The following is a 23,283-nucleotide window of genomic DNA, read 5'->3' as shown; positions in this document are numbered from 1 at the left end:
CCATACTATTCTTGCCCTCCCCCTGTCTATTTTCTACCTACCATCTATGCTACTTATTCTCCATACCTTTTCCCCCTCTCTCCTCCTCCCACTCCCCTGTTGCTAACCCTCCATGTGATCTCCATTTCTGTGGTTCTGTTCCTGTTCTAGTTGTTTGCTTAGTTTCTTTTTGTTTTTGTTTTAGGTGTGGTTGTTAATAATTGTGAGTTTGCTGTCATTTTACTATACATGTTTTTTATCTTCTTTTTGTTAGATAAGTCCCTTTAACATTTCATAAAATAAAGGCTTGGTGATGTTGAACTCCTTTAACTTGACCTTATCTGGGAAGCACTTTATCTGCCCTTCCACTCTAAATGAAAGCTTTGCTGGATAGAGCAATCTTGGATGTAGGTCCTTGCTTTTCATGACTTGGAATACTTCTTTCCAGCCCCTTCTTGCCTGCAAGGTCTCTTTTGAGAAATCAGCTGACAGTCTGATGGGAACTCCTTTGTAGGTGACTGTCTCCTTATCTCTTGCTGTTTCTGGGATTCTCTCCTTCATTTTCATCTTGGCTCATGTAATTATGATGTGCCTTGGTGTGTTCCTCCTTGGTTCTAACTTCTTTGGGACTCTCTGAGCTTCTTGGACTTCCTGGAAGTCTATTTCCTTTGCCAGACTGGGGAAGTTCTCCTTTATTATTTGTTCAAATAAGTTTTCTGCTTGTTGCTCTTCCTCTTCCCCTTCTGGTACCCCTATAATTTGGATGTTGGAACATTTAGAGATGTCCTGGAGGTTCCTAAGCCTCTCATTTTTTTTGAATTCTTATTTCTTCATTCTTTTCTAATTGTATGTTTTTGTTCTTCCTTCTGGTCCACTCCATTGATGTGAGACCCAGCTTTCATTCCACCACTATTGGTTCCCTATGCATTTTTCTTCATTTCACTTATTTTAGCCTTGATTTTTTCATCTAATTTGCAACCAAAATCAACCAATTCTGTGAGCATCCTGATCGCCAGTGCTTTGAACTGTGCATCTGATAGGTTGGCCATCTCTTGGTCACTTAAAATTACTGGTTGTGGTGTGGGGCTTTGAATTCTGTTTGAGCCATCTTTTTTTTTTCCTTTGGTCTGGTCGAGCCTGTTACATATGAGGGGCGGGGACTTAGGTGTTCACCAGAGCAGGGCACCCCAGTCACTGGGTTGTGACATTGTATGTGGGGTCTGAGAATGAACAATGGTGCTTGCTCTGCTCTCTATCAGACCTCAGTCCCTTCCACTGCTTCCCCTAAGGAAACTGGGCCCCTCTGGTGCCAATTTCCATGTGGGTGAGCTTGTGCGCCCCATGGGAGCCTCCAAGGACCTCTCCTGTGAGGCTGGGAGTCTCTCCCTGCACCTCAACCTCCACAGGTGTTTTCAATCAGTGTCCTGAGGCTCTATATCCCAGTGCTGGGAACCTGGGTTGCGCCCAGTGCCTTACTTCACAGTCCCCACCTCACTGGGCCTGCCAGTTGCCACCCCTCAGCTGGTGTCTGCCAGCTGCCGCTTGCTCACTCAGGGTCCGCCCACTATGGTCTTACGTACCCCAGATGCCTTAAGTGCCCGATCCCAATGCTCTCTGCTCTCCGCACTAAGACCCGCGCCTTGCTGCCCGACTCTGCCCCTCCTACTGGTGTGGATGAACATGTCTATTTTAACTTCTTGGTTGTCCAACTTCCATACAGTTCAATTTTCTGTCAGTTCTGGTTGTTATTCTGTTTCTAAATTGTTGTTGTCCCTATCTTGGTTGTTGGAGGAGGCACAGTGTGTCTACCTATGCCTCCATCTTGGCCGGAGGTCTGCATATATCATTTTTGAAACAGGAAAGAATGAACTGTGTATTTAAGTTCCCTTATCTATGGCAAATATCTAATTCCTGAGTCCTTCCTCTTGCCCTCTACCCCTTTGGGAGCTACTTTTCTCCATGATTAGTTCATGATCATCAGAAAATTACAACAGGCAGAACAGCGCAGCCAAGACAATATGTCTTACCTTTCTCCTGGTAAGGTGTTTCTTCCCCAGATATCTGAAACTTGAACTAAATCCATGCCCTAGGAAAAGAAAGGTCAGATAGTCATTTTGCTTTCTGAGAGGCTTCAGAGATTAGGACAAAGGATAGAAGGAAGCATCTTGGCATCTACGTCAGAATTGTGCTTGACTGCTAAACTTGTTTCTAATCTTTCTATGGCATGTCATCAACATTTAGAGTATACCTAGTATGTGAAAGAAAAATACTAACCATTGCAGGGTTTCTTTAAAATTGTGCCCTCCATTTGTTTCCTTTGCATGTTCTGTTTCTGCAATTAACTTTGGGATCCCTGGGCAAGTTAGTTAACTTCCATGGGCCTCAAAGTCATCATCTATAAAATAAGTGGTCTAGAATATATGATCTTTATGATCCCTTCCATTGCGAACATTCTATGCTGTGAAATCTCAAGGCTGTAAACTATATGAGAGTAGGAGCCATTTTTTTTATCACTTTTTTCTCTCCACACAGGGCCAAATGTAACTTTGAGTTCACTACCTTGCTCCCATTATGTGAAGTAGAGAATGGATTTTGAAAACAGCTCAATTATGTACTGAACTAGATTAGAAATTAGACATTCCTTTTTAATTGAAAGTCAATTTACTTATGAGGTGTTCATGTCATATAAATTTGAGTGTTTCAAAAGAAGAACATGTGGGAAATGAATCATTGGAATGGGATTATGTAATCTAACTTAGAGGCCTAATACTTTAACAATTGGGTATGAAAAGAATTGTGTCTCCCCAAAAAGATATATTGATGTCTTAGCCCCCAGTACCTATAAACATGACCTTATTTGATGACCTTGGACTGAATTAGGGTGAGCCCTGAATCCAATGACTGGTATGGTAATAAGAAGACCATGTGGAGACCCAGGGACAGAGAGACCCCTGGGGGGAATGTCATGTGATGAGAGAAGCAGAGATTGGAATGATGCAGCTACTAGCCAAAGGCTGCCAAGGATTAATGGCAACCAGGAATAGCTAGAAGAGAGGAATGGAACAGATTCTCCCTCACAGCCTCCAGAAAGAATCAACACTGCCAGCACTTTATTTGTCACATCTAGCCTCTGGAGCTATGAGGGGGTACATTTCTGTTGTTTTAAGCCACCCAGTTTGTGATCATTCATTATGACAGTCCTAGGAAACTAATACAGAAGGCTTAGGAAGAGTTTCCAAGGTATACAGTTCTATCATCAACCAGTTATAGATGCGACCAATATAGGACATCCAGCCTCAGCCTGGGACATCTTTAGAAATCTGAATGGAAATTAACCATTATGATCTGTTTTGGAGTACCTCAGAATTCCTTAAGGCATCAGGAACTATCTTATAAAAACTCTAATCAGTCTGAACTAGAATCCTATTTGTTATAGCTACTACTGGTCCTTTAAAAGCCATTTTTGACCCAGCACTTCATACCCTCAAGTCGAAGGGTAATGTACACAGAAAGACTATTCCTTAGAGTTACCATTCATTTACTGATATACCTTTTTCTACCTTATGTAGGTTTCCTTTGTTTGTCTTTAGTTAACCATTTATACAGTTAGGTATTAAATTTAGATCTTTGAGCACAATAATAAATTTTCAGAGAATGAAAAAAGTGAATATATCAGTTTAAGCAGTTTACTTGCTCATTGGGAATAGCATCTCTCCTATTCTCTACCTATGAAAATCTCATCCGTGCTTCTGCTTTGCATAGCTCAAATCTCATACCTCATGAAGGCACCTTCCACCGCCCTGTTTTGAAGTAATCTGCTACCCACAGTTACATAATTTTTGCTTTCTATGTAATGCCTCTGATGATTAGCAAATAGTATCCTTTGTTATAGTTTTGTTTTTACCTGTGTGAGTTATCTGGACAATGAGGTTGTTCCTAGAAAATGGGAATTATAATTCATATTCTTTTGTATCCCTACTCCACACCTGTAATATACAAAGAGAAGTGTATGGGTGCCGTAAAGTAAATTATGATGAGTACTTTTCAATTATGGCAGAATAATGATAACAATCAACAATTTAATTCAATGAACTGGTTCTAGGCATAGCCTTACATAACTCATTGTGTAACTAAATCAAGGCAATCTATATTCTAAGGTTCTGGCACAGAATTTCTAGTTAACAGTGATTGGCATAATGTATTCTCTTGCCTGTTATTTTCAAGTTATGTTATCACTTTGTGCTCATTTTTAAAAGCAATATTTATAAATATCACTAATAAAAGTATGACATTGTAGGCCAGTGAAAAGAATCACTTCCAGTTTCAGAAAATAAGCTAAAGCATTATAGAATTCTAGAAATTACAGACCTCCTCACAAAAGTGATGGATTAATGACTACATAACAGCATTATGAAAGCTTGTTATAGTTTGCTTAAACCAGTCTCTCTCTTTATTGCATTCTCAATCTTTTTAAACAGGTAGGATATAATAACATTTAAAAAATTAAAGTATTCCACATAAACAAGAAGTTGATATGAAATAAGTGACATTAAGCACAAAACAATTGAAGCTTCAAATACTGGAGTGGGCAAGAATTTTAAATAGGACAAATGAATATGGATACAACACTGTTTTGCTTCTTCAGATGCAGTAATAATCAGGCTCAGAGGTTAGCTGGAAGGGATATCACAGAAATAATGGCTCCCAATGCCATTTTTCTCTTGTGACTTTGACTCACAAATGTGAAGCTTTTATTTGAAGATTTGATACACTGCAGCTGAAGATCACAGAGGTGAGAATTCGGCCAGGTAGCTGGATCCTCTCAAACATCCATGAGAGAGGGCGAGATTGGGGAGAGACTGGGAGACATTGAGACAGGTAGAAGAGGAGGATGGGAGGGGACTACAAAAAAAGGATTTACATTACCAATGACAAATCAATCCTGAAGTTTGCTGATCCTGTTGTCATCATTGTCATTCAAATTTAGAAAGCAGACTGTTGTGATAATTGATTTGATGGTCTAGCTTGAGTGGAAGCACTTCTGGGCATAGCAGGCCTCAGAGATGCCAGAAAAGAAGAAAAGGTGAAAACGAAATAATGTACTACTTTCTCCTTAGAGGCATGTGGCCCAGTTTTTAAGAAAAGAAAAAAATGTGCTCTGGGGTGGGAAGAGTAGAATGCAGAAGAAACCTAAATAACTTAGTAATAAATGCAAAAATGACCACATAGCTCCAGTCAGATAAAAATAGGCATTCAAACTGAGACAATGAGAGGACATATTTTACTGACAGGTGAATAATAGGAGAGCTTGGTGGAAATAATCTGATTTTTAACAGACTCTGTCCTTGGGAATATCTTTCCTGCTGTTCTTTTGTATAGGGAAGAAAGTGATTCCTTTTCTCAAAGCCTTTTAATTTTGTAAGTTTTTTCATACTAGTTTAATAGTTCAGAAACAGAAAAAGGAAATAATAATTGAGACTGAAAAAGCTATATATGTGCCTGCATTATTTAAACGCTGCTGAATTTACTTCCATGATATAAAAGGTAATAATGAAGCTTGTCCTTAGATTTGAGTGGAGAGTGGTATTTAGCCATTGCTTCCAGCTGATATGAATAAGTTGGGAGATTAAAGTGCAGCTTGAAGGGGCGGGGGAAGAGATTTTTTTTTTTTAAATAGTGAATTCACTGCCTGACCTCTTAATCACAACTACCATTTGGACTGTGTGCACTGTCATCAATTTAAGGACATAAACAAAACTAGATAAGAGACACGTCTGTCTGTCAAAACACAAATTTTAATCAGAAACTGTCTTTTGAGAACAATGTGATTATTTATGTTCAAAAGTAGTTCAATCCTTTACTTTGTTCCCCTTCTTTCATTTCTTCCCTGTCTCTCTTCATTTCTCCTTTCTCTCTTCTTCTCCTACTTACCTAGCTACCTGACTTTACTTAACCCCTCAGTGAAAGCCTGTTGTCTGGCCTCATTGAATCAGAACAAATTTATTTCATACCTATGTAGCCATTATGCAAATAGCAATATCCTCACATCACATCACATCAAACCACAATTTCTGCTCTCCTAGTAAGTTTCTCAATTACAGTGAAACAGTGAACGTTATGAGTTTAAAAAAAGAGAAGAAACACAACCTCAAATACATGACTTGTTTTAAAAAGACTCATGAAATTAATACAGAAAAGGCAATGTTAGCTATGTCATTATAATGTAAGTCAGTACTTCTCAAAGTCTATACAATATCATCAGCATGAGAATTACTTGGGGAGCTTATTAAAATTTAGATTCTCAGTCCCCACCCCAAGTCTACTAAATCACAGTGCATGGCACCCAGGAATCTATATTTTAACAAGTACCCAATATCATTCTTCTGCGTACTACCACAATTTGAACACTAGGGGCATATGGTTAAAAAGAGCAGTGTTTAATCAGATAAAGTCATATGATTCATTTTCCACCCTTACTAGTTGTGTGAACTTAGGCAGATTACCTGGATAAAATGTATCTAAAGTTCAATTTCCTCACCCATCAAATGTACATAATAGGGTTGTTCTGAGGACTAAATATGCTAATTAATATAAAATGCTTAGCACAGTAACTAGTGATTATACTACCAATATGTAGGCAGTACTGTTGATATTGCTTATCTCTTATGATTAAGAAATAGATTATTTTCTATGAGTTATTCATATTGCCTCCACTTAAAGTAAATATTAGGGTCCACATCAGTATTAATTTACCTGTACAGTACTTTTTCATGCCTCAAAAAGTTTATAAGATCAGTCATATCCAGCACTTCATCTTAATCAATGGAGAAGCAAAACTGTCTTAGACTAAAATAATGGCACACATGCTTATTCTCATAGAGTAGAATATCCTTATTAATATTATCTATATGTAGGCAGCTAGATGTACACATTATCCATATGTCAATTTGTAATTAAAGAGTGTTAAGGTACTGAATTTAATTGAGCAAGGTGGGGAAAACCACCTAAGGGTATCAGTGTGATACTGTAAATACCAAAAGTAATTCAAAGTCTAGCCAGCGGTATTACTCGGCTCACACCCAAACATAATAAAATATTATCATGTGTAAACAGGGACAGTGTTAGTCCTCATAGCCTGGAATAAGGGAAGATCATTAGATATTTTTTAAGTATATATCTAATTCCAGTGCTTCTTAGCTCTTTATCTTAGTTTGGGTTTTTCTAACAAAGACACCATAGAGCGGGTGGCTTAAATAACAAGTATTTATTTGTTTGTTTGTTTGTTTGTTTGTTTATCTATCACATTTCTGGAGGCTGGGAAGTACAAAATCAAGGTGCCAATAGATTTTCTGTCTGGTGTGGCCCCACTTCTGTTTGCCAGGGCTCCACTGTTATGACCTAGTCACTTTGCAAAGGCCTCACTCCAAACAGCACATGTTGAGGATTAGGTTTCAACATATAAATTTGGAGGGGAGACACACAAACATATAATACTCTGGAATATGTGTGTGTGTGTGTGTGTGTGTGTGTGTGTGTGTGTGTAGTATTAAACTATAATACTCTGCTACCTCAGATAAATCTCTTACCCTCAGCACCTCAACATAGAAAATGAGGGTAAATCATATCTGTCCTATCACAGAGCCTTGAAGTGAGAAGGAAATGTGGTAATGAACTTAGGAACCATTTATAAGTTAAGATCTATACAAATTTATGGTATTATTTCACATGTTTTCAAATGGACTGAAAGTCCATTTTATAAATGCAATATCAAGCTTTGACAGAGATTGTATTCTAATTTTCCAGGGAAGTCCAAAGAATAGAAGAAATTAGAATTCTTCATTCATTAAGTCCTTGTTGTGCTTTGATGAGTTTTGCTTGAGGAGATTAAATTTTATGTATTTTCATGCTGCTTTTGTTGAATGTTCCTTGGTCCAAATGCTTTCAGCTTTGTGGCTTTAAAGCTCCAATTCCCTGCTCAATGTCTGAACTTGTGAAGCTTGAAATTTGTCATTGACTTATGAGCAAATTTGAGTCAAAACTTGGTACCCTTTAAACATCTCTGGGCAGATTTTCAGCATGGCCTCATTTTTACTGATACAGTTATGTATTTGTAAGTACAAATTGCCATTTTTGTTTTCAAGAGAGCACAAAGTGGTCATTGCACCTGCCATGAGGTAATTGAAAGTGCAATAAAACACTTGTACAAAAAGGTTTTATTATAACTCTGTTCCCCCCTACCCCTTCCCTCCTTTCATCTGTGTATAGAGAAAGAGAAGAAGAAATAATGTTATTAGCAGGCTCTCAATAGAGATCAGCATTTCTTTTCCAGAAAAAATAATCTGTGCTTCTTTTCTTTAAAAAAAAAAAAAAAAGATGTGCTAGAGATACTCTGAGTAATTTATAACAAAAAGTTGATGGAAATAGCAATATGTTTCACACTTCTCATTTTGCTGCAATGCTATATATCTTTAACTTAAGCAAATGAGTAGTTCTGAGTATTCAAAAATAGCTATTGAGAGCCAATTATGGAACTTGCAGTACAGCTATAGTTTTAGTTGCCTAAAACTGTCTCCTCTACCATTGCTCTAGACCAAGAATGTAATGTTTGGTTTGAATATGTCCTTCTTTGCACCCATGTTCTTTGGGTCCTTTGTGGACTCTAGCGGTAGAAAAAAAATGAGAGAGTATAAAAAATGAAACTAAGCGCAATGTAGAGTTTATTGGTTACCTGAACACTATATATGCTGCAACTGGCCTATAAAATCATCTAGGCCAGCAATTTTCAACCAGTGTGCTGCCAAACTTTTTAAAACATGTAATACCTTACTATGTAGTCAGGGGAACTGACCTCTTTTCCCTTAGATTGTGAAATTAAAAAATGACAACAGCCAACACAACAATAGCCATCTGGTATGAACAAGTCAAAATTATACCTATTGTTTTGTCAGATTGGCAAAATATAATATTATTTGGCATACTGAAGAAGTTTAGTAATTAGTTTTTGTGTGCCATGAGATGAAAAAGATTGAAAATCGCTAATCTAGGAGGCAGAAAACTTTCTAGCCACTTCTTGGTGCACTGCTTGTGGCTGTTTTAAGCATTGTCTGGAAATTATTTGTAGAGCTTGATTTTACACATACTTTTTAGCCTGGCCTACTCACTTATCACATATGTGCCTAGTCCAGTACCAATAGACAATAACTTTTTTCCCCTCAGAAACAGGAGACTGTTGTTTAAAAGGGCACTTCCCTTTACTTAGGTGAACAATACAATTTCATGGAAGTTGGTGCACATGTTTTCCCTTGAATGGCTAAATTTCAAAAGGACATCCTGAATTCCCCCTCCACTCTGACACTATTAAAGCAAAAGAAAGTATTTATGTAATACCCATGTAACTGACCGGATCCCTACAGGCAGCTTGAGAGATATAAAGGCAAATACTCCTTATAGACCATGGTCTAAAGGAGAAGGTTCCAAAATCCCCACAATTAAGTTATATTAATAAATTTAATGGAAAATAAGATCTTAGAAAGTGACTAAAATGTATTCAAGGTGATGAGAAGGTAAGAAAGAGAGAGATAGTAAAGTCTTTGTAAGCATGTTTTCAAAGGAACGCTGTCACATATTAAGTATACAGACTGAACTCTTCCTTGTTCTGGTGACAATCACATGCCTAAGCCAAAATTACTGTTTTGTTTCATTTTATCCCTCCCCTTTCACAGTAATATCCATAGTGATGAGGAGTCCTAGAGAGTGTCATTCCATTATGTTACGAAATTGTTGCCTATTAGGTAACCAAAATGTAAGAGAATTACATCACACTATATATTGTCCAAACACAGAACAGCAACAAAGACAACCAAATGAAAGAAACTCTGGTCTTTTCAAAACCAAAGAAGTACAAGAAAACCATAGAATTTAAGGGGCAGAAACTATCCCAGAAGGTTATTCCCAGAATTCAGATGCTCAAGATAGTAATAGAATTACACCTTTACAAAGAATAAGAGTAACAACTTAGATCTGAATTACTACCATTTCAGGTCCTAAATTCATTCAATTGTTAAACATAAAAGAAAGCATAATCATGCTTTAGTTTGCAACTTTCACAGGTGCTAAGACAATGAATGAAAATAGCTCTCTCTAAAACCCTCCTACAAATTGGCACATTCCATGAATAAGTAGTTCCTTGTGACCCTGAATTAGAAGCTTTCAATTGATAGTTTTCTCTATAAAGGGAGAAAAGAATTCTCATAATTCATATTCCATAAATGAAGGTTTAAAACTGACACTTTTTCATTTTTAAAAACTTCAAAATAGAGATGAAAATACCACGTTGGACTGTAATTTTTTTCAGTCCTCAATCTGAAGAGCTTGGACCCATTTAAGGTATGTTGCACAGGAAGACAGTACCCTAATAAATGTTGGCTCAACCCGATTCATTCAGATAATCATCATAATATTGTTAGATCTGTTGGCTGGAAATTAGGACAAATTTGATTAATCCAAGGTAATTTGAGGAAGGGAGGAAAGCTGGTCATGCTCTGCCCTGAGCATTATTGCCGAGGAGGAGAATGAGAGTCACATTTGAGGATTTGTCCAGGGCCCAGTCAGATACTATTACTGAAAAGAAACTGTGTTTATGATAACCCTCCTTAAGAGAATAAAAGGAAGAGGTAGAATGGAGTTGACACTCCACCTCCGGCCTCTTCCACCCCTCAGTTTTTGAGCTCATGCAACCTAACCCTCTCCTTTCTCTGGCTCGACCACTTTGTAACTCTTACCACATTCCTTCTCACATTCTCTTTATACTTTATCTTTTGCTTTCTTGTAGTTGTTTAATATTGTATAAAGAGCTTTTTCTCTTGAGAGAAACAGAGGTGTGCCAAAGTCTTGATAGATAATATAGTGTTAAGGAAACATAGGGGAAACTAACAATGTGGTTGCCCAGCCGTGCTTCATCAAAACTAGAATGTCCCTATTACAGCAGTGGCCCTGGCAGTCTGACATCAGCTCTGGTGTCACAACGACCACTCTGCCAGTAGTCTTTCTTTTGGAGCAGGTGTCTGTTGCACTGAACTCCACTTTTGCTTCACTATGCCACCTACTTTCATGCTTTTCCATTAGGGTGACTCAGCTAATCCATGTTTGTTTTTCTGTCTAATTCTTCTCTGTGCTCCTTGACACTGAATGCACTCTCTCTTCTCCTTTCTACATGAAGGTGTGTGCTTATTCATGGCTTCTACTGCCATGCCACTTTTGCTTAACATCCTCTCTCTCTGAGCTTCCACTGCTGCCTACCACTTCTATTCCTTTCTGTATATGTCTCATTAAATGTCCACAAGAAGGATTTGGTTGATTTGGTTCAGAACAGAGGGTTCTTGCTAGGAAGAGCTCTCCTGGTAGTCTATAGATACTTTTCTTCAGCACTTACCCATTATGTAACTTACTGTGATTGGGATCCTGTGATACCAAGCATTGTGGTCTACATGTAAGGTACCTCTTTAGGAGCCTCTAAGTTGTATTTAAAGAAGACAGTGTACCCTACAGACATCATGCACAGAATATGCTATATTGAGGCATCCTATCAAGGGACTTGAAGTACTAGATTTTTCGTTCTTATACCATATATCACTGACTTTAAGATGATATCAATTGTAAGGTATACTTTGGTTTATGTGTGAGAGAGAGGGAGAAGGAGGAGGGGGAGAAGGAGAAGAAGGAAGAAGAAGGAAGAAAGGAAGGAAGGAAGAAAAGAAGGAAGGAAGGAAGGAAGGAAGGAAGGAAGGAAGGAAGGAAGGAAGGAAGGAAGGAAAAGAAAGAAAGAAGGAAATACTGCCAATTAAATGATAGAACACTATAGTTAGAGGCATCCCGGTCTCAGGTCTGATATGTGAAAAAGTGTGCTTTTTACAAAAGGTGAAACATGGTGCTTGCCATGTATCTGAGATCATCAGGGAGTGAGAGTGGGTTAAGTGAGCCTCCAGAGTAGGTCCCTGAGGATTGACCCATAGAGTGGGGTAAATGCTAAAAACTAGGAATCAGGTCCTAAATCTGGGAGGCCAGTAGGTAATGTCTAGAGAAGAGACAGCCAGATATCTGTCTACAAAAGAGGAGGCGGCCAGTCTCTGCTCCCAAGTGTTTTTTGGGTCAAGAATGTGACAAATATCAGAAGGTAGATCCAAAGGGAGAAAGAAGTATGTTCCCCTAATGGTTAAATGACATGGATAGATCAGGAAGGTCTGTTTCTGTTAAATCCCCACTTATACTCAGGCATCAATTCACCTGTCTCTTTTGTCTTCTAAAATTTTCTTTGTTTATTACTCGAATATTAACTAGCTCTTTGGAAATAAGGTAATTTAGTAAAACAAACACTGTATTTGTCTTTGAGGCACCTAAAATAGCATAACCACTGAGAGTTAAACACATAGTTGTAATACATTAACGAATAATGCCTAGTTGTTGACTCCCTTTTTTGTTACTGGGAGAGTAATATAGCTGGATCAAAATTATGAATTAGCAGGACTGTCTTTTAGTCTCCTCTATGTTACTAGAGCAAATCTCTTATTAATGTGATTAGCATGGAAGAAAGTCCTTATCAAATTCCCGCTTCATTACTGGTGACTGGCCAGGGGTAGCTTGAGTGGTTGGTTATCTAAGGAGAATATTCCCAGGAGATCTTTGCAGCATTCAGGGATGGTTTACTCTGGCTCTGTAGATATGGCAAGTGACACATCAGTTTGTTAGGACCACATTTCCCACTGTTTCCACTGAATGTTTTTTTATTGTTTATTGCCCCATATCTTGTATAAAAAGGATTAGATAAAAATTCTGGATGAAATAAACTTGGTTAAATTATGAGTGGAAAATTATCTGCTGGTGAATCTCAGGGGACCACTCATGAGTTACACAGCTGTTCTAGAACAACAATCAGTGTGATCTTCAGGTTGGTCTCTTGGGTCCTGTTCACCTTCTGAGACCCCAGTGCCTAAGATGAACTCATCGTTTCCTATATGCTTCAAAATTATAGTGGTCCCACCTCACCGCCCCCCGCCCCCCGCCAGGGGACTCCTTTGAAACTATGAACAAGAGCAAGCCTGGCTCAAAAGGATAGCAAAGTGCCTAGTTTTGTGTGTCACTTCATAAGGAAAAATTCAAAGGGGGCCAGTTTGGTTTCTTAGTTATGTTCTGGGGGGGGGAACACAAGTCTCCAATATTGTCCTTACAGCACACTGGAGCAGCCAGACTGATTATCCGGGACTTTACATATCTGAAGAATGAGCTTAGCTTAATAATGAAAAACAAGTTCTTTCCTCTTTCACACAATACCTTTCTACCCATTATTTCAATAACACTTGTTATATGTATTCTAGATTAGAGTAGCAGTATCTATAAGTACACTTGGATTCCACTGTGACCACTCAATGAAATTTTTTGGCAGAATAGGATTTTTTTTGGCAGAAGTACTATTCAACAGTTTGCAAGTGACTGAAATGGCCTCCGATGGTCCTTTGTTGATATCTGCAAGTCTTGGCCCTTGCAGGTGCCTTCTAGGGATCCTGAAACATGTCTTCTTAAAGGCCCCCCTTCCACTCCTGCACATATGCCAGGTCTTCTTGAACCCACTCTTCCATTCCTTTCTTTCCCATGTTTTTTACTCCAAACTTCTGTTTTCAACCTCCATAAAGAAAATGGCTAAGGTGCAAGAAATGCTCCAGGCTGCTATTGTAGGAAACTAATTTAATGGACACTCTCCAAATCCAGCATCAGAAATAAAGGTCTCATGGGTCCTTTTGGCAGCATTTAAATGACTGCTCCCCTATGGCTTTGTGTCTGTTAATGGGTGTTCTCCTTCTTTAGAGCAAGGCACATTGATAGGCCACTGTACAAAGATAAATACTATTCTTTGGGTTTGTGGATTTTCTAAATAAACTGAGAACAGTGGCTAAATATCATATGACCTGGAAGCCTAAAAGGAAGAGGCATAGAGTGACTTCATTCAGCCTCTTTTCAAAAGCACTCTGTATTTGTCAAGCGTCAGAGTTTGTAGAGACATTTAGCAGACAGTGGTTGCAAGAAAAAGAATTTTGCTGAGATGTATAAACTGTATGACTTGTGTTAAGTCATGCCTAAGACATTAGACAACATATATTGATCTTGTTTTTTTTTTAAATGTTTTTTTTAAAGATTTTATTTATTTATTTTTAGAGAGGGAAGGGAGGGAGATAGAGAGAGAGAGAGAGAGAGAGAGAGAGAGGGAGAGGGAGAGAAACATCAATGTGTGGTTGCTGGGGGTTCTGGCCTGCAACCCAGGAATGTACCCTGGATGGGAATCGAACCTGGGACACTTTGGTTCCCAGCCCGCGCTCAATCCACTGAGCTACGCCAGCCAGGGCCTTGATCTTGTTTTTAGAAGATAAATATGTTTTAAGGAGTTGTCTTGTACAAAGGGACACATATGAAAATGAAATCTATGGCCTTTTGTAGTATATATGAAAATGTTGTTATATGTTAGAAGATGGTAATATATTTCCATGAATCAAATTCTGTACATTAAGCTAACTTGTATTTATTTATATTGTGTTCTGTGATAGAGGTTTTTCTTGGGGGTGTGGGGTGGGGAAGCAGTAGAAATATTTTCTGGCTTTTAATAAATGTGAGTTTTTAAATAATTATTTTAGTTCAACCGTTCACACCTTATAACATAAAATTTTTGAGCTTAGACTTTGTTCTTTTTCTTATTCTGAACCTCCCAGAATCAGCCAGTTTTGTACTGAAATAAATGAATTCATGAAGTTGCTTCCTTCACAGCACAAGGAGCCAACAGCTAGAATAAAAACAATCAACCTAATATTTCTTGTTGCTGGAAAATAATTATGAGAATATTACACAGAGGAAGCGATGCTGAAAATAAAGGCTTCATATTGCTTTCAAAAATCAAGTGGGACTTTCAAGCATTCTGTTTAGGAGTAATATATAGATGAACCCTTGGAGAACTAATTGTAAGGTTTTCTTAGACCCCGCCGAGGAAATAAGCAGCCAATTAGCCATGGAAACAGGCAGATGAGCTTTATTGTGGAAGTTTGTGCTCCCGGGCGACGTTTTCCCCGCCCGGAGGAGGGGCTAAGAAAAGACCACGTGGGAGAAGGGAAAGGCTGGGAGTTTTATGTGGCTGGACTTCGAGCGGGAGCCAAGGATTGGGTCTTGGTGAACAAAGAAGCAACTTAGCATTGTTGGCTCCTGGTCTGATGTCAGTCACCTCTTCTGGGTCAGAGTTCAGTTGCCATATTACTTGTAGTCCAAATGGTGGCCATATTTGTAGTCCAAAATGCTAATTGTAACTAGATTCCCACTTGATCTACCCTGCCCATCCTGACACTAATTATGTTGTTTCACATGAGTTACAAATGCATCATTTAGCTGTATTATAGTATTACATGTGTCCTTTATTGTTAATCATCATTAAATGTTAGAAATGTGAAATTTAACATGCAAAGAAAGCATACTTTTTAAACAAAATGGTCCAAAGAAATACCAGTATTTTAATTTGACCTCTGTAACTGCTCTAAGATTTTCATTTCCTCTTTTTGCAACAACAATGAATGATTCTAAGAACTTCTGTTAATAGAGTTCCCTCACTGAAATCCTACTATCAATACTAAGTGTAAGTTATAACAGTAATTTTCATTATACCACTTTAGGCTTACTTCTAGAATTTGAAGAGCAGAAACATGTTATTAAAACTTTTCATTATTTCTGTAGCTGCCTTCTCAAATGCATTTCTAAAAGTCATGGTTTTTTAAAGCTTCTTTTCTGAAAATCACAATTTCAAGTAGGAACTGAAATTCTAGTAACACAAGTAGAATCCTAGTGCAGAGTCCTAGCAGTAAGTTTTAGTGAATTATTTAGGAGATGAATGTTGATTCCCTTATGAGTCAGTCCAGTCTCTTTCTCAAAATAGTGTTATTCCCATCAGCCCTGGCATTTGGCAGGAAAATGTTGTATTGTAAAGAATTAGATATTGGTAACTAAATAGGCAGAAAACATAGACACTGAATAGTTTAACTGAAATGTGATAAACTTCTATAATGCAAACATTTATGGATAGAAAATGCTGTAAGATGAGGAAACACCAAGTAGAAGGAATATTTGTTAGCTGTTGGTTACTGAGTGCTGAGTGCTGGGGATACTGCAAGGGTTGAGAAATGTTCCCTTTCCTCAAGAAATTATACACTGAGTAGGAACACTCTGAATGGCCAAGACTGAAGGAATTCACAATGAGTTGACATATTATGGTATAAACAAATGTACTCCAGACTGAGGTCGATAGGCAAGGTTTACATGTATCTAAAGTGCCCCATCATAACTGCCATCCTGTGTAATTGCTGATAAAATCAGTGGGGGAATAGTAGAGCTGGAAGGGCTCTTAAAGATCATGTAGTCCAAATCTCTCATTTTCCAGAGGAGGCAAACTAGGCCCAGAGAGGGTAAAGTGATTTATTCCAGATCATACAGCAAATTAATGACAGTGGCAACTAGAACTCAGGTCTCCTGGTTTTCAGTCTTGTCTTTCAAGGGGCAACAAACATACACTTTTTACTTTTCACTCTCTCCCCACTCTCCCTTTTACTTTAATGGTAAAAGCGAAGGCGTAGGAAGTCTATGGAGAAGTGAAATTCTCCGGATGAGGAAAGAAGCCTTTGATAGGATGCTTATGAGGTCAACTAAGAAATTGGAACACAGGGTGAAAAATTGGTTAAAGGAAGGTAGGGAGCAAATACACAGCAGAAAGAAACTTGAGAGAAACCCCACAGCAAGAACAAGAAAATCACAAAGAAAGGACGACTGAAATAATTATTGATTAGCAATTATTTTTATGTAAAAGCATGCTGAAAATGCCACAAGTCTAATTTTATGCATTCAGTCTGCTTCAATAATTTTTTCAAAATAATTATAGTCAGCCATGTTTGGTACCTTTTTATTAAACTGAAGAACTCTCTTTTACCCAGCACATTTGTATAGCTGCAGAAGAATGTTGACTGATGCACATAATGATGACTCTGAGGTAGTGTAATGTCCCAAAGTATCTTCTGAACCATGAAAAAACTATTTCTGTTATGTTCAGCCTACTTTCATTGTTAACTAAATTTTCTATTTAAATTGTTGGAAAAATGGGAATATGTTTAGGACAATATCTCTGGTAACTACCTATGAATTGTCTTAAGTTCACAACACTTCATATCTTAGCTAAGCCACATAGTAGAGATTTTACTGGAATGAGAAAGAGCCTATCCTGTCCAACTTGTCCTCCCAGATATTTGTTTCTAAGGCTTTTGGGGCTTTTTGACTTTCCTTGCTTCTTTTCTGATGAAGAATTTCAGGCTGTTCTGCCCCATTGTTGACCATCTGGGTCCAATGATGCTTTTGAAACAATATGTTGCATAAGTAGTTACTTTCTGCTACCTTACAAGTCTTTTTGTATGGTAGTAAAGGAAGATTATAATGTTGTCATTGGCTCTCAAATGTCCTTTTCATCTAAGTCACCTTCCAGGCAAGCATCCTGGATCTGTTTTCTAGCAGCCATTTGAATGTTTCTGTCAGATCAGTGCTCACAGGAGCTGCCTTTGTGAAGCAAATCCTGCAGGTACTGTTTCTGTCATCTATACTACAGTAGTCAACCTAATAGATTGTTACTTGGTCACTTTCTGTGTTGGAAGGGATGACAGATATAATAAAGAAGAGAAATCCAAATTGAATGCATTTCTGTTGAAACCCAAATAGATTTAGTAGCAGAAAAAAACTACATTAATTTGAAGTTTTGCAGGGATTATTGTTCCCCCCAAAATCAGCTTGAGATCCACTATATTATTTATTACCACCTAAATTAGATTGTTATGTGGGTCTCTAACAGTGAATTACTAATAGATACATAGACATAGTATAAAATGTATCACATGGCTGTAATAAATATAGGTCAGAATTGCAGTTCAGTTAGTCAAGTGCCAGGAATTGTATTTCCTAATTGGAAATCTAGATCAGCGGGTATAAAATGCCCACTCTTATCATTTCACACATCAATAGGCAATTGTCTTTACAAGTCCTAGGTATATTTTGCAATGAAAGAGCTTCTGATGCCTACATTGAAGAACAGGCCTCCTTTTTGCATGCCGCTGCCCTTTTCTGTTTCATGTATGCTTTGGGGTCATCGTCATTATGGACTATGAAACTACTCATCTTAGGCCATGCTGCCAACAATGGTGACATTCAACAGGGAGAGGTAGTCAGGGAAAAAAACATCCAACATCATGCAGCATAGGGTGAAAACCCAAGACCCAGAAGCAGGGTTAGCAAAGACAACTGGATGCAAGGGACCATTTGAATAAGATTACAAACATCCCTGGACATGCATATTAGCCCTGGATTGAGGAAAAACAAGAACTTAATGACTTCCTTTGTGTAAATGAGCATCTTAGAGTTCAGTAATGAAGCCAATAGTCTCACTGCATTTTGAATACATTCAGATGTCATGTAAAGAATGAACATATGTAGTACTTAATAAAGAAAGGTCAGTTCTGCCATAGTGCTCACTGAAGCATAATGCAGCAAATGAGGTATGACATTTTTGTCTTTTTTTAATTCATGAGTCCTAGAACATTCAAGCTTATCTTTTTAGGTAGTTGCTACTTTTTAAAATTCTCCTGCACCCTGATTGGTGGGGTTCAGTTGTTTGGGCGTCATCCCACAAAGCAAAAAATCATCACTTCCATTTCCAGTCAGGATACATGCATGTGTTGCAGGTTTGATCCTCCATCGGGGCACATACGAGAGCCAAGTGATCCATGTTTTTCTCTCACATTGATGTTCCTCTCCTTTTCTTTCCCATTCTAACCCCCTCTCTCTAAAAATAAATATTTTTAAAAAAATCTCCCGCACCTGTTATAATTTAAATGAGCAGCACTTTAAAGACAATTCTACACCTGTACTAACATTTGACACTAAATGTCAAATAATGTGCATATAAATACTGATGTGCAGTTTCACTAATGGGATCTCTGATTTGTCACTGCCCTATTTATCAGACTTGAAATGGATTCCTAAATTGCTGTGGGTCTGTATTGTCTCTTATTTTATGGCATGTACTGCTTTGATCATAGTTAACAACCAGCCCTTTTGGTAATTTTTTGTTATCAAAAGTATACCATTGGATTCATCATCCTCATCCAAGAAAAAATAGCTTCCTTGATTTTCAGCATATGTTTCTGGATATCCAGTGGCTTTTTTTTTTGGAGGAGGGTGAACTAGAAGGAAATAAAATTATAATACCAGCATCTGACATAACTCTTAATTTATACTTTCAGAGAGGTGCAGAAATAACTACATTAGTTCCAAAATCATCAGAACCGATTTCCACCTAGAACTCATTTGATCTTGTTTTTATTAAAAGTCTTATCCAAGAGTCAGCTCAAATGCCGTATTCTTTAGTCATTTCAACTCTCCTCCTCTCAGTCTTCCATCTCAGACTGTCATTAGTTCTATGTATATATATTTCCATCCAGTGATCTTTTTCCTTACCCATTAGCACTTGAAAGGCATCAACTATGCTATCTTTGTTATTTTTCCATTGCTTAGAAGTCACTCATTGAATACATTCATTCATTTTTAACAAATACTCTCTGTAATCTTCCTACTACTGGGCAATGATCTACCTCAGAGGTTGGCAAACTATAGTTAGTGGGCAAAAATACAGCCTGTGGGACTGAAGTTAATAATAATTTTTATACTTTAACACTTCAGGACCCATTGTCAAAGGTTGTAAAAACAAACAAACAAAGGAATATGTGGTAGAGACCATGTAGGGCTAGCAAAGCCTAGACTATTTACTGTCTGGACCTTTAGAAGGAAGAAGTTGCTGGCTCTTGGACTTAGTACTGGCAATACAACCAGGAAGAACTCAGACAAATACTCCTACTTTCAGGAAGCCTCAATTCTAGTATACATCTATTTTACATAGACTAGGATTCCATCTTTGTTATTGCCACACTACTTACATGTACTGTTGACCCTTGAACAATACAAGTTAGGATTCCATGGGTCAACTTGTTATATGGATTTTTTTCAATAAATACTTGTGCTGTTTTCAATCTGTGACTGTGAATCCACGTGGATACAGAGGGCTGACTATATGCATCATTGAACACCATTTTATATAGGGGACTTGAGCATCTTTGGGTTTTGGTATCTGTGTGAAGTAGGGGTATCCTGGTGCCAATCTGCAGTGAGTACTGATGGGGGACAAGTTTTGGGAGAGTAAAAGTCAAAAGTTACATGCATATTTTCCACTGTGTGGGGGTTTCAGTGCCCCAACCCCCACATTGTTCAAGGGTCAATTGTAATACATGCTCAATGAATATTTATAAAATGAATGAATGAGGCATATATGGAATCTGTCCTCCAATATAGACAAATATAAACAAACATCTCCATATAATATAATTAAATTTTGTATTTTTAAAAATCTTTATATTGAATCTTTTTCTAGATAGTTTTTAGAGTAAAAAAAAAAACAGAAACATTACTTACTTGGCAAAGACATCTTATCTGGTATTTAATAAAATGTTCTCCCATCTTAATGTAACTTTTATTCTTGAGAATTTCTGATTATCTGCCTTCCTTATGAAATGTAATCATAATTATATTTGATTCCGAAAGCTTTCTAAAATGGTGGATGATCCATAAGAGATCATTTTGTGTATGTGATAGTTAAAACAATGAGTTCATCTTCCAGAGAGTCTCTATCCTTGAAATCTCCAAATTTGTGGTGTTGGAGAGCTGGAATTCAGATGAAATAATTTTACATCACATTACAACAGGCAGTTGTTTGCTTTCCATTTGGAGGAAATACTGTGGCAACTTTTCATAAAGTCAGGCTATAGATGCCATTAATTCTTCAACACAGTGTTCAGCCCTTAGAAGCTGATGGTTGGATACTGGGGATGAGCTGAGGTGTGCTCAGAGATGAGTGGAGGGGAAGAAATGGCTAGTGAAAAGAAACCAGAAGTGGAAAAGGTGGTATTTGTGGAGCCAGCAGATTATAGTAATGGCTAAGAGGATTGTGAAATTCCCTTTTCTAGCCCTTAATGGCAAAGTATGCCATTCAGCACCATTTCTCCATCCCATTGTGCCCCCCTAATGTAGTCAGTTGTCCATTGTAACACCCACATATCTCCACCCCAAATCATCACTGCCAGGAGTAATTTCCCGTACTCTCCAGTGTCTCTTAAACATCTCAAATGAGAAGTAAATAGGGTACCAGATATAAAAAGTGAAAAAATCTCAACCTTTAATACAAAGCTTTATTCCCATTGGCCCTTAATCTGAACTGCCCTTACTCCTAGAATCCTGCAAACTTCCTCTTACAACAACACTATTGGTAATCTAAATACTTTGCTTTATTAAGAAGTTGCTCCTCCCCATTCCTTGCATAGATTTACAGTTGACAAAATGAGAATTTAAAATGCTATAATGGAGAATCTTAATTATAAATGAAGGAAATTGAAGCATATTACTGTATGTACTGATTTACTTTCAGTTTCTTGACCTTTGTCAAGACTAATGGGATTATATATCTAGTACAGATAATGGGCAAAAATTTTAATAGACCTACCTAGTTTGTGTTGTTAGGAATAATGTACAACAGAGTATTATGCCAGCAAACCTGCACATGCTATCACTTTAATTGCACCTACTACTTCCCGCCACTAGCCCACCCTCATCCTCTCATATCTATCGAACAAAGCAACATTTGTTTAATCCAGTTTTGGCATGGCACTTGTCTGTGCAAAGGAGTCTTTCATAATACAGTTTGAATATCTTTCCCTTATGTAGCAAAACAAAGAAGGGACTGCTCTGGAAAGGTTCTAGATCATTGAACTCTATTACTGAAGGATCATACTCATGCATATAAAATAACCAATCAGGCCATGGATGTATTCAATCAATAATATTTGTTGAGGAAATATGATGGTCTTATTAATGTGTGAAGTATGAAAGTAGAAAGCATATTCCCTTCCATGTGGAACAAAGACTTACAAAAATAAAACAATTACATACAACAATAAATGTGTACTAAAATGTTTTCTATAGATTCTGGTATATACTACATTTTCCAAAATCATCTCAATTCATTATGACATAATGTGTTCACATACATTTTTAGAAAAAAAAAACAGCCACTTTGGCAAAAGGACCTCAGAGAAGGACAAGATCACTGCAGTTTAAAATATTCTAAGAAGGCTTCACACAGGAGGCAGGGCAGTTTATCTTACAAACATTACATCAGTTCTTGTCAGATCATTTTCTAATTAAACATTTTGCTATTTCCCCTTAAATTTCTTGCTACTTAATTTTTTTCTTTTGTCTTTCTTTTCACTCATTCATAATAACCCACAACTGGAAGCAGTTCCACATCTTTTGGATTCATTTTTATGTTGTTTCAATGCTGCTTCTTCCAGAATCCCCATTCAAAACTTTTCACTATGAAGCTCACAGTAACATGGAATAAGTTACTGCAGAGCATTTCAACTCACTAAATGTAACATTTGAACCCATTCATTGTGGTTAGGCAGCAAGTCTAATTCTGTTTTTATTTGAAAAATGTTTGTTCCATAGTTTGAAGAAGAAAGTTAGTTAAAAGACCTCAACAGTCCATCTTGATTTTTGTATTTTTTCCTTTTCAGTGAAATCATAAAAACAACCAATTCTTGAGTGTGGTGTAAGAAGGTAGTCTACTTTCATTTTTCAGCACATATCTGTCCAGTTTTCTCAACACCGTTTGTTGAATAAACATCTTTAGCCCATTGTACGTGCTTGCTTCCTCTGTCAAATATTAAGTGACTACAAAGCTATGGACTTATTTCTGAGCTCTCTGTTTCATTTATCTATGTGTCTCTTTTTATGCCAGTACCAGGCTGTTTTGATTACTATGGCCTTGTAGTATAGTTTGATATTAGGTAGCATGATTCCTCCAACTTTGTTCTTCTTTCTCAGGATTGCTGTTGCTATGTAGGGCTTTTTGTGGTTCTATACAAATTTTTGAAATATTTGTTCTAGTTCTGTGCAATGCATCATTGGAATCTTGATAGGGATTGCATTGAATCTATAGATTACTTTGGATAGTATGGACATTTTAATGATGTTAATTCTTCTTATCCATGAAAACAGTATATTCTTCCACTTATTTGTATCTTCTCCCGTTTCTTTCTTCAGCGTCTTACAAATTTCTGAGTAAAGGTCTTTTACATCCTTGGT

General features: G+C 37.5%; 1 protein-coding gene and 1 long non-coding RNA gene across 5 annotated transcripts in view; both read left to right on the top strand.

The window, feature by feature from the left end:
• The window catches only part of DIAPH2 (diaphanous related formin 2), a 914,500-nt gene that overhangs the window by 767,495 nt on the left and 123,722 nt on the right, over window positions 1-23,283 (top strand). The gene's annotated exons all lie outside the window — the stretch shown is intronic.
• Window positions 8,920-14,141, top strand: LOC118498449. Its single transcript, XR_004900938.1, has 2 exons — window positions 8,920-11,656; window positions 11,795-14,141. It is a non-coding gene; the product is annotated as an uncharacterized LOC118498449 (long non-coding RNA).

Source organism: Phyllostomus discolor, chromosome X (genome assembly GCF_004126475.2).
Source record: "Phyllostomus discolor isolate MPI-MPIP mPhyDis1 chromosome X, mPhyDis1.pri.v3, whole genome shotgun sequence".
Lineage (NCBI taxonomy): Eukaryota > Metazoa > Chordata > Mammalia > Chiroptera > Phyllostomidae > Phyllostomus > Phyllostomus discolor.
The sequence above is the reverse complement of the archived record's forward strand: the minus strand, read 5'-3'. Positions and strand labels throughout refer to the sequence as shown.